The sequence below is a fragment of the Cucumis melo genome, chromosome 4 (genome assembly GCF_025177605.1).
Source record: "Cucumis melo cultivar AY chromosome 4, USDA_Cmelo_AY_1.0, whole genome shotgun sequence".
NCBI lineage: Eukaryota > Viridiplantae > Streptophyta > Magnoliopsida > Cucurbitales > Cucurbitaceae > Cucumis > Cucumis melo.
The window spans coordinates 21,929,388-21,941,848 of record NC_066860.1 but is presented as its reverse complement, the minus strand read 5'-3'; positions in this window follow the sequence as shown (position 1 = coordinate 21,941,848).

Sequence of the window (12,461 nt, the reverse complement as noted above, 5' to 3'; positions counted from 1 at the left end):
ATTTCTATAACATATGTATAAGCGGATTGAACAAAATAACTTTTCAATGACTACCATAACTGCAGAATAGTCAACATAACAAGGTATCAAGTTCCTAAGTACGTGTCAACATGATTCCTAAAACATACTTCTAAGTGGATCGCACAAAATAGATTTTCAATGGCTACCACTGCAGGATAGTCAAAGCAACATTCTTAAGTACATGTTAACATGATTCCTAAAATAAAATAGTTAAGTTACGTTACACAACATAAAGCACGCTTACCTCTTTCTCTTACTAAATCTCCACCCCCATATCTTGATTATCCTCCATAGAGGCTTCTTCTTCCTTGCAAGTTCATAAGCCCTAATAATGAATAGAAAACTACGTAAGTTATACAATTATTGTTTCATATGCAATATATTACCTCATTATTTTATCCCTAACGAAGTTCATGATAAATTAAGTTAACATCATTCTCAAAGTTATTCCAAGAATAAAAGTTGCAACCAATGTTATGAGAAAATAACAAACACTTTAAAATTTTACATACTCCAGAAACTCAAATAATATATAAAATCCAGTTGCAAAATAAGTAAGTTTCAAAACTTTCTTACCATGAGGATTAGGAAGTGTTGCTATCAAAGATCCTTGTAGTTCCTCTTCTATCAAATTCAACCAAAAGATCGAGTAGACAATATATTTATCTAATAATCCTTGTTTTTTCCTGAGAACCATAAAACAAGAAAACATCATCATTGACATACAACACATAAGCAAATCTTTAATGGCTTAAATTGAGAAGTCCTAGTTTTGTATCTTATCCTCTTATAGTTTTTAATTTAGTTTATCACTATTCGTAAATGTTAAAATTAGATGATAACGAAACTTACATAGCATGATACTTCATAGATTGGCTAAAGTTCGAAAAAGCAAAAAGTCATCTAAGTGAGGAAAAATGAATTTTTTTACTAATTGAAAAATGTAATATACTAGTTGCAAGCCAAGAACCATAAAATCCATAAATGAACATTATTCTTTTCCGTCTCAAATTTTTATATCCATATGACAAAAAAACAAATGAACTTTTCATATTATTATTATTATTATTAGCAAAACAATGTGAAATATGACAAATATAGGTTGGCAAATAATACAGGTTGGCAAATAATACAGGTTGGCAAATGATTTGGCAAATAATACAGCAAACAATATAGTTGACAAATAATACAGGTTGAGAAAATCTATATTGAAAATAATATACAGATTTAGAATAAATATATTGGAAATAATATAAAATAATAATCTAATATAATATTGTTCACACGAGATTTCCAGAGAAATTCGATTCGTGGAGTTGAACTTGTGTTGATGTTGTATTTATGTTGATTTGATGCGATGTTCGATCTATAGAATTTGATCCTCTGATTCTCTCTCGGCTGGATGCTTACGCTTGATTTGAGGAAGCGAAGCACGTGATGTTCTTGGAGTTGGAGTCTTCGAAGAAAGCTTGGATCTTCAAAGGAGCTTCAAACTTTGAGGGTGTTCTTGAAGTTGGAGTCTTCGAAGAAAGCTTTGATCTTCAAAGGAGCTTCAATCTTTGGAGGTGTTCTTAAAGTTGGAGTCTTCGAAGAAAGTTTGGATCTTTAAAGGAGCTTCAATCTTTGAGAATGGTCGACTTAAGGAGTTGAGGAGGCTTCTATTTCTTGGGAGAATTCTCTCTAGACCTTCTGGAGTCAATAATTTCCAACCCCCACAAATGAAGAGAACTCCTCTATTTATAGAGTTCCCTGGTGGACTTTTATGGACTTGAGCTTGTTCTGGTCCATGGACCATACCCATGGGCTCAATCACATGGATTTGGGTCATATTTTATTTTAGGCTAAATTAAGCTTATTTTTGGGCTCAATTGAATTTTAGCCTAACTAAATAATATTTAATTGAACCAAAATAATTAATTTGACCCAATTGTCATAATAAAGACATGTGATATCATTAGAATTGTCCAATTTGTCTTTAAATTTAATTTGGGACACATGCCAAATATTAGTTAATCCCAAATATAATTATTTTAGTAAATGATGTGGCAATTTGTGATTGGTTCCAAAATTTCTTATTCAACAAATGCCCCCTTTCGAGATTTATGCACGTGTATGAGTGGATCAATCTCGAAAAGATAAATTTAAAGTCCAAATATGAGCTTTTTTTTTTTTTTTTTTTTGCTCAATTAGACATATCCAATTAATCAAACTATGAATTCAGTACATGAGTTTGATTTAAATTTGAAATAATAGATGGGATATGGTCAATCCTTAATTTAGAAAAATTTAAGGTTTTATCCAGAATTTACTTTAATTTGAGGACAAAAATTTAAGTTTGATGATGGTTTGATTTGATTTTAAGAATTTGGAATGACCAATTTTAACAGAAGATAATTGAATTTTAATTTCATTTTAAAAATTAAAATATTAAAATATGTTTGAATATTTTAAAAGTGGAATCCAAGATTTTATTCCAAAATAAAATATCATAAGATATTGGATTTTAATTTTATTTATTATTAAAAAAAATTAAAACCTTTCCAGATCCTATTAGGAATTGGATTTTAATTTTATTTATTATTAAAAAGGAAATTAAAACCTTTCCAAATCCTATTAAGAATTGGACTTGTTAGCCTTATAAATAGACTCATACCATGATCATTTTTTTAGGAACTAGAGTTATTGTCAAAAGGTAAGGATTTATTTATTTTTTTATTGTTTTTTTAAAATCATTTGTAGAAGTAACTCCGCCGTCAGCGATCCAACTTCTACTGGGGGACGATCGGGCTTTTGCCGTCAGATCCACCGTTCTGGTAGGAGCGATCAGACACCATCGTCATTTGGAGAGGTGATACTACCGTCAGTGATCCAACTTCTATCGGGGGACGATCGGGCTTTTGCCGTCAGATCCACCCCCTGGTAGGAGCGATCGGACACCTTCATCGTTTGGAGAGGTGGTACTGTCGTTAGCGATCCAACTTCTATCGAGGGACGATCGGGCTTTTGTCGTCAGATCCACCCCCTCGTAGGAGCAATCGGACACCTTCATCGTTTGGATAGGTGGTACTGCCGTCAGTGATCCAACTTCTATCGGGGAACGATCGGGCTTTTGCTGTCAAATCCACCCCTTGGTAGGAGCGATCGGGCACCTTCGTCGTTTGGAGAGGTGATACTGCCGTCAGCGATCCAACTTCTATCGGGGGACGATCGGGCTTTTGTCGTCAGATCCACCCCCTAGTAGGAGCGATTGGGGCACCTTCGTCGTTTGGAGAGGTGGTACTGCCGTCAGCGATCCAACTTCTATCGGGGGACGATCGGGCTTTTGTCGTCAGATCCACCCCCTAGTAGGAGCGATCGGGGCACCTTCGTCGTTTGGAGAGGTGGTACTGCCGTCAGCGATCCAACTTCTATCGGGGGACGATCAAGCTTTTAACGTCACATCCACCCCCTGGTAGGAGCGATCGGGCACCTTCGTCGTTTGGAGAGGTGGTACTGCCGTCAGCGATCCAACTTCTATCGGGGGACGATCGGGCTTTTTCCGTCACATCCACCCCCTGGTAGGAGCGATCGGGCACCTTCGTCGTTTGGAGAGGTGATACTACCGTCAGCGATCCAATGTCTATCGAGGGACGATCGAGCTTTTGCCGTCAGATCCACCCCCTGGTAGGAGCGATCAGGCACCTTCGTCGTTTGGAGAGGTGGTATTGCCGTCAGCGATCCAACTTCTATCGGGGGACGATCAGGCTTTTGTCGTTAGATCCACTGCCTAGTAGGAGCGATCGGGCACCTTCGTCCTTTGGAGAGGTGATACTGCCGTCAGCGATCCAACTTCTATCGGCGGATGATCGGGCTTTTGCCGTTAGATCCACCCTCTTGTTGGAGCGATCGGACACCTTCGTCCTTTGGAGGGGTGATATTGCCGTCAGCGATCCAACTTCTACTGGGGGACGATCGGGCTTTTGTCGTCAGATCCACCGCCCTGGTAGGAGCGATCGGGCACCATCGTCATTTGGAGAGGTGATACTGCCGTCAGCAATCCAACTTCTATCGGGGGACGATTGGGCTTTTGCCGTCAGATCCACCGCCCTGGTAGGAGCGATCGGGCACCATCGTCGTTTAAAGAGGTGGAGGCAAAATTGTACCATCGTCGTCTTCTTGGAGAAGCAAAGGTAGAGTTGCATCGTTGTCGTCCTCTCAAGGCTACAACATATTAGAAATGAGGTAGAGTTTTTTTTTAATTTTATTTATTATTATTATTATTTGTGTTGATATTTCTTTTAGAGGAGGCAAAGCCACCTCTACACCAATGAAGCCTAAGGTCTTCAAACTTGCTTGAAAAGGCAATGATGAAGTCTTTTTTTATTTATTTATTTATTATTTTGTTTTTGCTTGAAGAAGACGATACTTTTAAATTTAAATTGAAGAAGAATCCTTTGAGCTTGAATATGAGGATACATCGATGAAACCTTCGATCTTGTACATAGAAAAAAAATAACAGTGCAATCCTTAAAGTCGGTGGAGCACTGGTGAAGTCTTCAGTCTTGCATTTGAATGATTCTTTATGAAATTTTTTAAACTCGAATTTGAAGAAACATCAACAAAGCCTCAAAATTTGATTTTGAGGAACTTCTAAACTTGGCGATGAGTGCTGAACTTCAAAAGAATGATGCCACCTTATAAGTATCAACATCTTGCTCCTAGTGCCACACCTTTTTTTTTATTAATTTTGTTATATTGCCCCCAATAAGGCATCTTCAAATTTAAGTTGATATTCTTTGATGAGAACGAAAACTATCAATTGCTAATGTCATGCTTTATGTGATCATGACACTACTCTTGCTTTCCATTCTTCTCAACTGAGTTCTTTTTTTTTTTTTATAGACTAAACTTAAAGTTTCCCTTAAGCTGCCTACGTACCCTTTATAATACAGGGATCAAGTCATAACGTAGTTCAAAAGTTTTTTTTTTTATTTTTTACTGGACTGAACTTAAGGTTTCCCATAAGTTGCCTACGTACCCTTTATAATATAGGGATCAAGTCATAACGTAGTTCAATTGTTTTTTTTTTTTTACTGGACTGAACTTAAAGTTTCCTTTAAGCTGCCTACGTACCCTTTATAATATAGGGATCAAGTCATAACGTAGTTCAATTGTTTTTTTTTTACTGGATTGAACTTAAAGTTTCCTTTAAGCTGCCTACGTACCCTTTATAATATAGGGATCAAGTCATAACGTAGTTCAATAGTTTTTTTTTTTACTGGACTGAACTTAAAGTTTCCTTTAAGCTGCCTACGTACCCTTTATAATATAGAGATCAAGTCATAACGTAGTTCAATTTTTTTAAGCTCTTGTGGGCTAGGAGCACCATGCAGTTTAGGCTCTTGCGATAAGAAGATTTGCATATTTAACAACTTTTATTTTCATCAAGAATTTTCTCATCTCCTTCGTTTATGGGATTGGTGAAGATAGTGAATCTTGGTTTCACGGTCAAGGAACCTTCTGTATTTATGTCAACAGACAATTTCCTCTTCATGCGTGATGGGACACGACTGTGAATCTTATCGTCATCATTTTTTTCATGAAATGGTTTTGCCTTCAAAGATTTCATCTCTCTTTGTTGTTGATCGTTTGTCATCTTTAGACGATTAAAAGCATATGTTGAAGGTCGATGTTTATTTGATGTGGAGATGCTTAGCCTTTTGAAAGCTGAAGTTTGAGCGTAAGTAGACATTGGACATTGGTTTTCTTCTTCTTTCGTGGCCATACTCAATCTTTGAAAGACTGAAGATCGAGTAGTTAAAGGCTTGATACGATCAAAGACAGAAGTCTTTTGCTTAATTTCATTTGAATTGTCTACTTCTTCATAAGAATCATAATTGTTGTCGACTTCTACTATGCTGGTAGTATGACATGCAGTGACTTCTAGTATTTCTTCTGGATGATCCTCAAGGAAACTTCTTGGGAGGAATTCTGCCAAAATTATCGACCGTCGAGGTTGGAGGAAGTCCTCGACTTTTCCTTTGATGGGCTTAGACTTCCACATCTTCTTGTTCCTTCTTCCTTTCTTTTTATGAGAGATGTTTCCTTTTGAATGCTTTTGATGGAAGTGTGACTTCGTTTGAACGGAACTTGTTTGTCTCTCTTTTTTATGAGCCACGCCTATCCATTCTTCGCCCTCATCATCAATAGGCTCTTTTTTGTTTTGAGAGTTTGACGTCATGATTTTTTGTTGGAATCGAACAAGTATAGGTTTGAAAGTCCCAAATTGAATCAAACTTTCCCTTTGATCATAAAGCAGTATTGATGGCGGAACACTTGAAGTCATATTAACTGCAACATGATTTGTTTTAGCTACTTCATCAATATCCAGCTCAATCTTATTTTCACGAGCCAACTTTAGAATTAGCTCCTTTAACACGAAGCACTTTTCAACAGGGTGACTAATGACCCGATGATACTTACAGTAGTTAGGATCATCTACTTTTCCTGCTTGCTCTGGTCGTTTACATTCTGGCAACTGAATAAGTTGCTTCTCTATTAATTGCTCCAACATGTCTGCAACATCAGAGTCAGGAAAGGGATAAACTTTTTTCTGTCTTTCTCTAAGAGTTGGGCGTCGCTTTTCATCGCCATCATGATCTCTTTTATGTTTTGTTTCTTTTCTTTTAGAGAAAGATTTCAATGGAGTCTCTTGGACAAGCATAGACTCGTTTAGGACATTATTTGCAATCTTTTTAGTGTCATTGATTTCATTCTTGTCACTCCTTGTTCTTTGAACCAATAAATCTTTTGCTCCTCTATTAGCTATACTCAACTCCATATCATGGGCGCGAGTTGCCAATTCTTCAAACGTGCGAGGTTTTATTCTCTGTAAAATATAGAGAAGTTCTGTGAGTTTGTCTTTGCAATCCAGGCTTAGAGCTCTCCATCGGTTTATGTAGTCGATGACTGGCTCTCCCTTCCGCTGTTTGTATTTGTTAACTCCATCATGCTGACGACACGCCTAATGCTATAAAAGCGATTGAGAAACTCTATTTCCAACTGCTTCCAGCTATCAATTACTTCTAGCTCTAGATCAGTATTCCACTAGAAAGCATTTCCTTTGAAGCTTCGAATAAACTGCCTGAGTAGTTGGTCTCCTCTTGATCCTGTATTTTCGCATGTTTCGACAAAGTGGGTGATATGCTGCTTTGGGTTGCCCTTTCCATCGAATTGCTGGAATTTTGGAGGTTGGTACCCAAGTGGCATTCTCAAGTTGTCGATTCTTTTGGTGCACGGCTTAGAATACATGAAAGAAGTTTGCGGTGGTCCTCCATCTAAGCTCTAATGGAATTCACGATCATATCTTGTAGCTACTGAACTGAGAGAGAAGCAACAGAGACTAATTGTTGTTGTGGTTGGTTTTCCTGCACCACATTCTTCCCTTTATCAGTAGCTTTGACAACAGGAGTTTGACTTGACTCACCAGTTTCACAAGCCTTCATTTGATCTTTCAAGGCGGCGATTTCATGATCTCGCTCCTCAACAACTTTCATAAGGAAATTTATTTTTCTCTCCATCTCTGCCATGGTTGCCTCAACTATTACATCTACCATCATGACAGACACTACTTCAAGGTGTGATTCTTTGTCTGATAGATTAGAAGCAGGCATAGAGTTGTTGAACAAAGGATTATCTCTGATGATGATCTCGCCTTTAGAAGATTCTATTAATTGTTCCAAATTTTTCTTCTTGAGGACAAAACCTTGTTCTTGTTCTTGCATGCTTTTCTTTAAGTGACGTTGGGTGATAAGTCCAATGTAAGAGTCACTTGCAGTAGAAGATTTGGATGCAGCCTTATTTTTTGTCATTGATTTTCTTGTAGTTGGATGACGAGAGAGAGATGAGAGGTAGAGAGGTCCCACTGAGCGTGCCAATTTGTTCACACGAGATTTCCAGAGAAATTCGATTCATGGAGTTGAACTTGTGTTGATGTTGTATTTATCTTGATTCGATGCGATGTGGTTCGATCTCTAGAATTTGATCCTTTGATTCTCTCTCGGTTGGATACTTACGCTTGATTTGAGGAAGCGAAGCATGTGATGTTCTTGGAGTTGGAGTCTTCGAAGAAAGCTTGGATCTTCAAAGGAGCTTCAAACTTTGAGAGTGTTCTTGAAGTTGGAGTCTTCGAAGAAAGCTTGGATCTTCAAAGGAGCTTCAAACTTTGAGGGTGTTCTTGAAGTTGGAGTCTTCGAAGAAAGCTTGGATCTTCAAAGGAGCTTCGATCTTTGAAGGTGTTCTTAAAGTTGGAGTCTTCGAAGAAAGCTTGGATCTTCAAAGGAGCTTCAATCTTTGAGAATAGTCTACTTAAGGAGTTGAGGAGGCTTCTATTTCTTGGGAGAATTCTCTCTAGACCTTCTGGAGTCAAAAATTTCCAACCCCCACAAATGAAGAGAACTCCTCTATTTATAGAGTTCGCTTTTATGGACTTGAGCTTATTCTGGTCCATGGACCATACCCATGGGCTCAATCACATGGATTTGGGTCATATTTTATTTTAGGCTAAATTAAGCTTATTTTTTTGGCTCAATTGAATTTTAGTCTAACTAAATAATATTTAATTGAACCAAAATAATTAATTTGACCCAATTGTCATAATAAAGACACGTGACATCATTAGAATTGTCCAATTTGTCTTTAAATTTAATTTGGGACACATGCCAATTTTTAGTTAATCCCAAATATAATTATTTTAGTAAATGATGTGGCAATTTGTGATTGGTTCCAAAATTTCTTATTCAACAAATATAAAATAATATATCTAATATAATATAAAATAATATATCTAATATAATATTCAAGTTGAGAAATAATACAGATTTGTGAAATAAATATCAAACCAAAAAACTATTATGTCTTTTACAAGTCTAATCAATTAATAAACAGTAAACCAAAAAATTAACAACAGCCAAATTAAATCAATTGGCTTAAAACTAATAAATTTAAAGAATATAGAATAAAATGACCCAATTCTAACAAATTTGTATCAATTGGCCCAAATCTACTAAATTTGAAGCCTGACAAAAGCTCAAAATGACCTAAATCTAACACATTGAAATTAATTGGCCTAAATCTGCTAAATTTGATGCAACAATAAATTTAATTGACATAAACAACGATAAATTCAATTGACCTAAATTTGAAGTAACAATAAAAGCAAACAATTAAAAGCACAGTAAACTCAATTAAGCCTAGGCCTAACCCTAACAAAATTAAAGTCACCTTAAAATTAACTAACGAAATTACAACAAAAACAAATTTGAAAAACTACATCGTTATAATTGATCACACTCTTAAAAGGGAAGGGAAATGGACGAAATTAAAAAAAAATTGAAGACCAATTTGACAAAATAGTTTTTCTTAGATTTTTTTCAACCCTCAAAAGGGAAGAGAAAGAGAGGAAATTTAAAAAAAATTAAATTAAAAAAAAAAAAGTTAACTTTGATAGAATAGTTTCCTTAGCCTTTTTTTCGACTCTTTCAATTGATCTGTACCCTCCAAAAAAATCTTTGTGGAGAAGGTGGGAGTGAGAGAGAAAATTGGGTTAGTTGAGAGAAAATAGGGAGGGGAGTGGAGAATGTGGGAGTGGAGAGAAAATTGGGAGTGTTGAGGGAAAATAGGAAATAGACTGATATTCATTTTTTTTAAAAAAAAAAGAAAAATTTAAATTCAAATTCAAATCCAACTTTCAAAATAAAATAAAATAATAAATAAAGGACAAAATGTTGTATCTACAAATTCTTAGAAGATTATCCTTTCATTAGATCAAAAAATATTTCTTGTAGACAAAGAAATCAATTGAATTTTGCACTTTAATTTTCTAAACAAAATGTATCTTATATACTAATTAAACAATCAAGAGAAAATTAAAAGATTGTTTCATAGAGATCACATGGAATTGAATTCGTTTTTGAACAAAAATTAAAGAATCAACATGCTAAATTAGAAGAAAAATGGAAGAAACTCTCAAATAAATTGAATACCCATGATCATCTTATCTCTTAGAAGATTACCCCTCTATTGGAATAAAAGATTGATGGAATATCTTGCTGAATTTTTTCTCCATTGAAATAAAAGATTGTCGAAATATTTTTAAGAGAAAAAAATGACAGAATGAAAGATGGGAGAGTTTTGAAAAAATGATATTTAAAGAGAATTTGGGTGAAAATTGGAGTTGGATTTATGAATGGATCAAATATAACTGAAAATTGATTAAGATTTACGAAAAAATGAGTTATATATAGAAAAGAAATGAAAATAACCGCTTCATGGGTTTCGAACTCATAACTTTAGGACAGGCGCACACTCAATTTGAAGGAAAGGAGAGGATTTTCGAAAAGTTGTTATATATTTACAAGATTGCCATTGAAAATAAGTGAGAAAAAATGATTTGCAGGCTATGAGATTCGAACACAGAACATCAAAGGCGCGCGCGTGAGGAGAAGACAACATGTGGCATGCGTAGATTGGCTGAAGAGTGGAGAAGGTGCACGCGAAGTCTTTCGAAAATGGGGAATAAAGGAATACGCTCGGCTAAGATTCGAACTCGCGACCTTAAGGTGTTTTATGCGCATGGAAGTATAGAATCTTTTTGGTTATTTACCAATTGGTCTCTGATCTTCGATTTACCTGTTTTTGTTTGTTCGGACTTCGTTTTAAGTGTTTTTCATTGCATTGGGTTCGTAATAGAGCCTAGATTCTAATTCTGTATAAAATTATAAAAATAATGAATATATGCATGATATAGGTAGAGAAAGCCTATGCGTTTTTTGGTAAAGAGAGAAAATGTTAAGAGAAAATATGTTATTGTTATATAATTTTAATTGCGTGAGAGAGGGAATTAACAAATTTTGAAATTTGATATTTTTTTATTTTGAAAATTTTTAAATGACACAAAAAATTTGTTGATAATAAACAACACTTTAAATGTGTCAAGAAAAATTAAATTGTATCAATAAATAATTTTCAACAACGCAATTGTACCTCACCCCATCTTTTTTATTTTCAACGACACAATATCTTGATTAGTAGTGTCATTAAAACCCATTTTTCCAGTAGCTAGGAGAGAAGAGAAATCGAAGCAGCCAAGATTCTTCAACGGCAGTCCCTTAGACAATGTTTGCTTGTTCAACGGAGTTTGCTTGTTCAACGGTGTGAGATTAGTGGGATTGACGACAGTCTCTTGGATTTGGAGATGAGTTACGTTGTTTCCCATTTTTTGGTAGGGAGAGAGAGAAAATATTGAGCAAATTGTAAAACTCTTTTTGAATGTCGTGCGAAGAGGGAATTGGAAAATTTTGAATTTTTTGTTTTTTTTATTTCAAAATTTATTTAATGACACAAAGAGTTTGTCGTTAATTAACGACACTTTAAATGTGACAAGAAAAATTAAATTGTGACAATAGAATTGTGTCAAGAAATAATGTGTCACTTCTATTTTCAACGACACATTTTACTCCCACCCTACCCTTTTTTATTTTTAATGACACAATGTTTTGGTTTGTAGTGTCGTTAAAACCCAAAATTGTACTAGTGAAACAAGGCAATTTGAAAGATTGAACTCAACTATGACAATTGCAACACCCAATATGTTGATAGTCTCAACTTGGGTAGAATGAAAAGCCCATCATCCTTGCATTTTCATTTATCACTCTTAAATAAACCATTCATTTCTGCTATTTATTCTTATTGGTGACATTAGAAATGTTCAATCTCTCTCTGCAAGGGTAGTATTACTGGTTGCTGCCAGTCTTTTCGATTACCTTCTTGCTTTTCTCCAACGTAGATTGCAAGCTATGTTTTCTTCGCAGAAGGTAGCTCCTTTCCAAAATGTTTTTTTTCCAAAAAAATGATAATGTTGTGAACATCTCGATTATACCAAGGAGATGTGTGTAGGCTTTTATTGGATTCGGGTTCCCATTATATTACAATTGCTGCCTTTTCATCTACCTTTGCCATCTCTTGTATCCTAGGACGATTGTGCATTTATATTTTTTGTATTAAAGAAAAGCCATTTGTGATGAAAATGAACTATCACTTAACAAAACGAAGATCTTATTTGGGGATTTTCAGTTGGCTGAAAAAGAAATGGACCCTTAAAGCCTCATGTCATATTGAAAACTTAGTCTTCTTTTTCCTTTTTGTGTGGTAGGATCAGGATGTAAGAAGTCACCAAATGATAAAAGCTACACCAGTTGCCCCATACCAAAGACCTCCTCTGAAGTCAATTGGTAAGAAATTAATGTACTACTGTTGTAACTAGCGGCTTTTGTCATTTCCCCTTAGAAAAGTAGTGTTTAAAATCCTTTAATCTATTTTTTTATATGACACCAAGAACTTAACATTTATGCAATTTTTTTTCAGGCATCAGTTGAATCTAAAAGTATGTATCTTGTCTACCC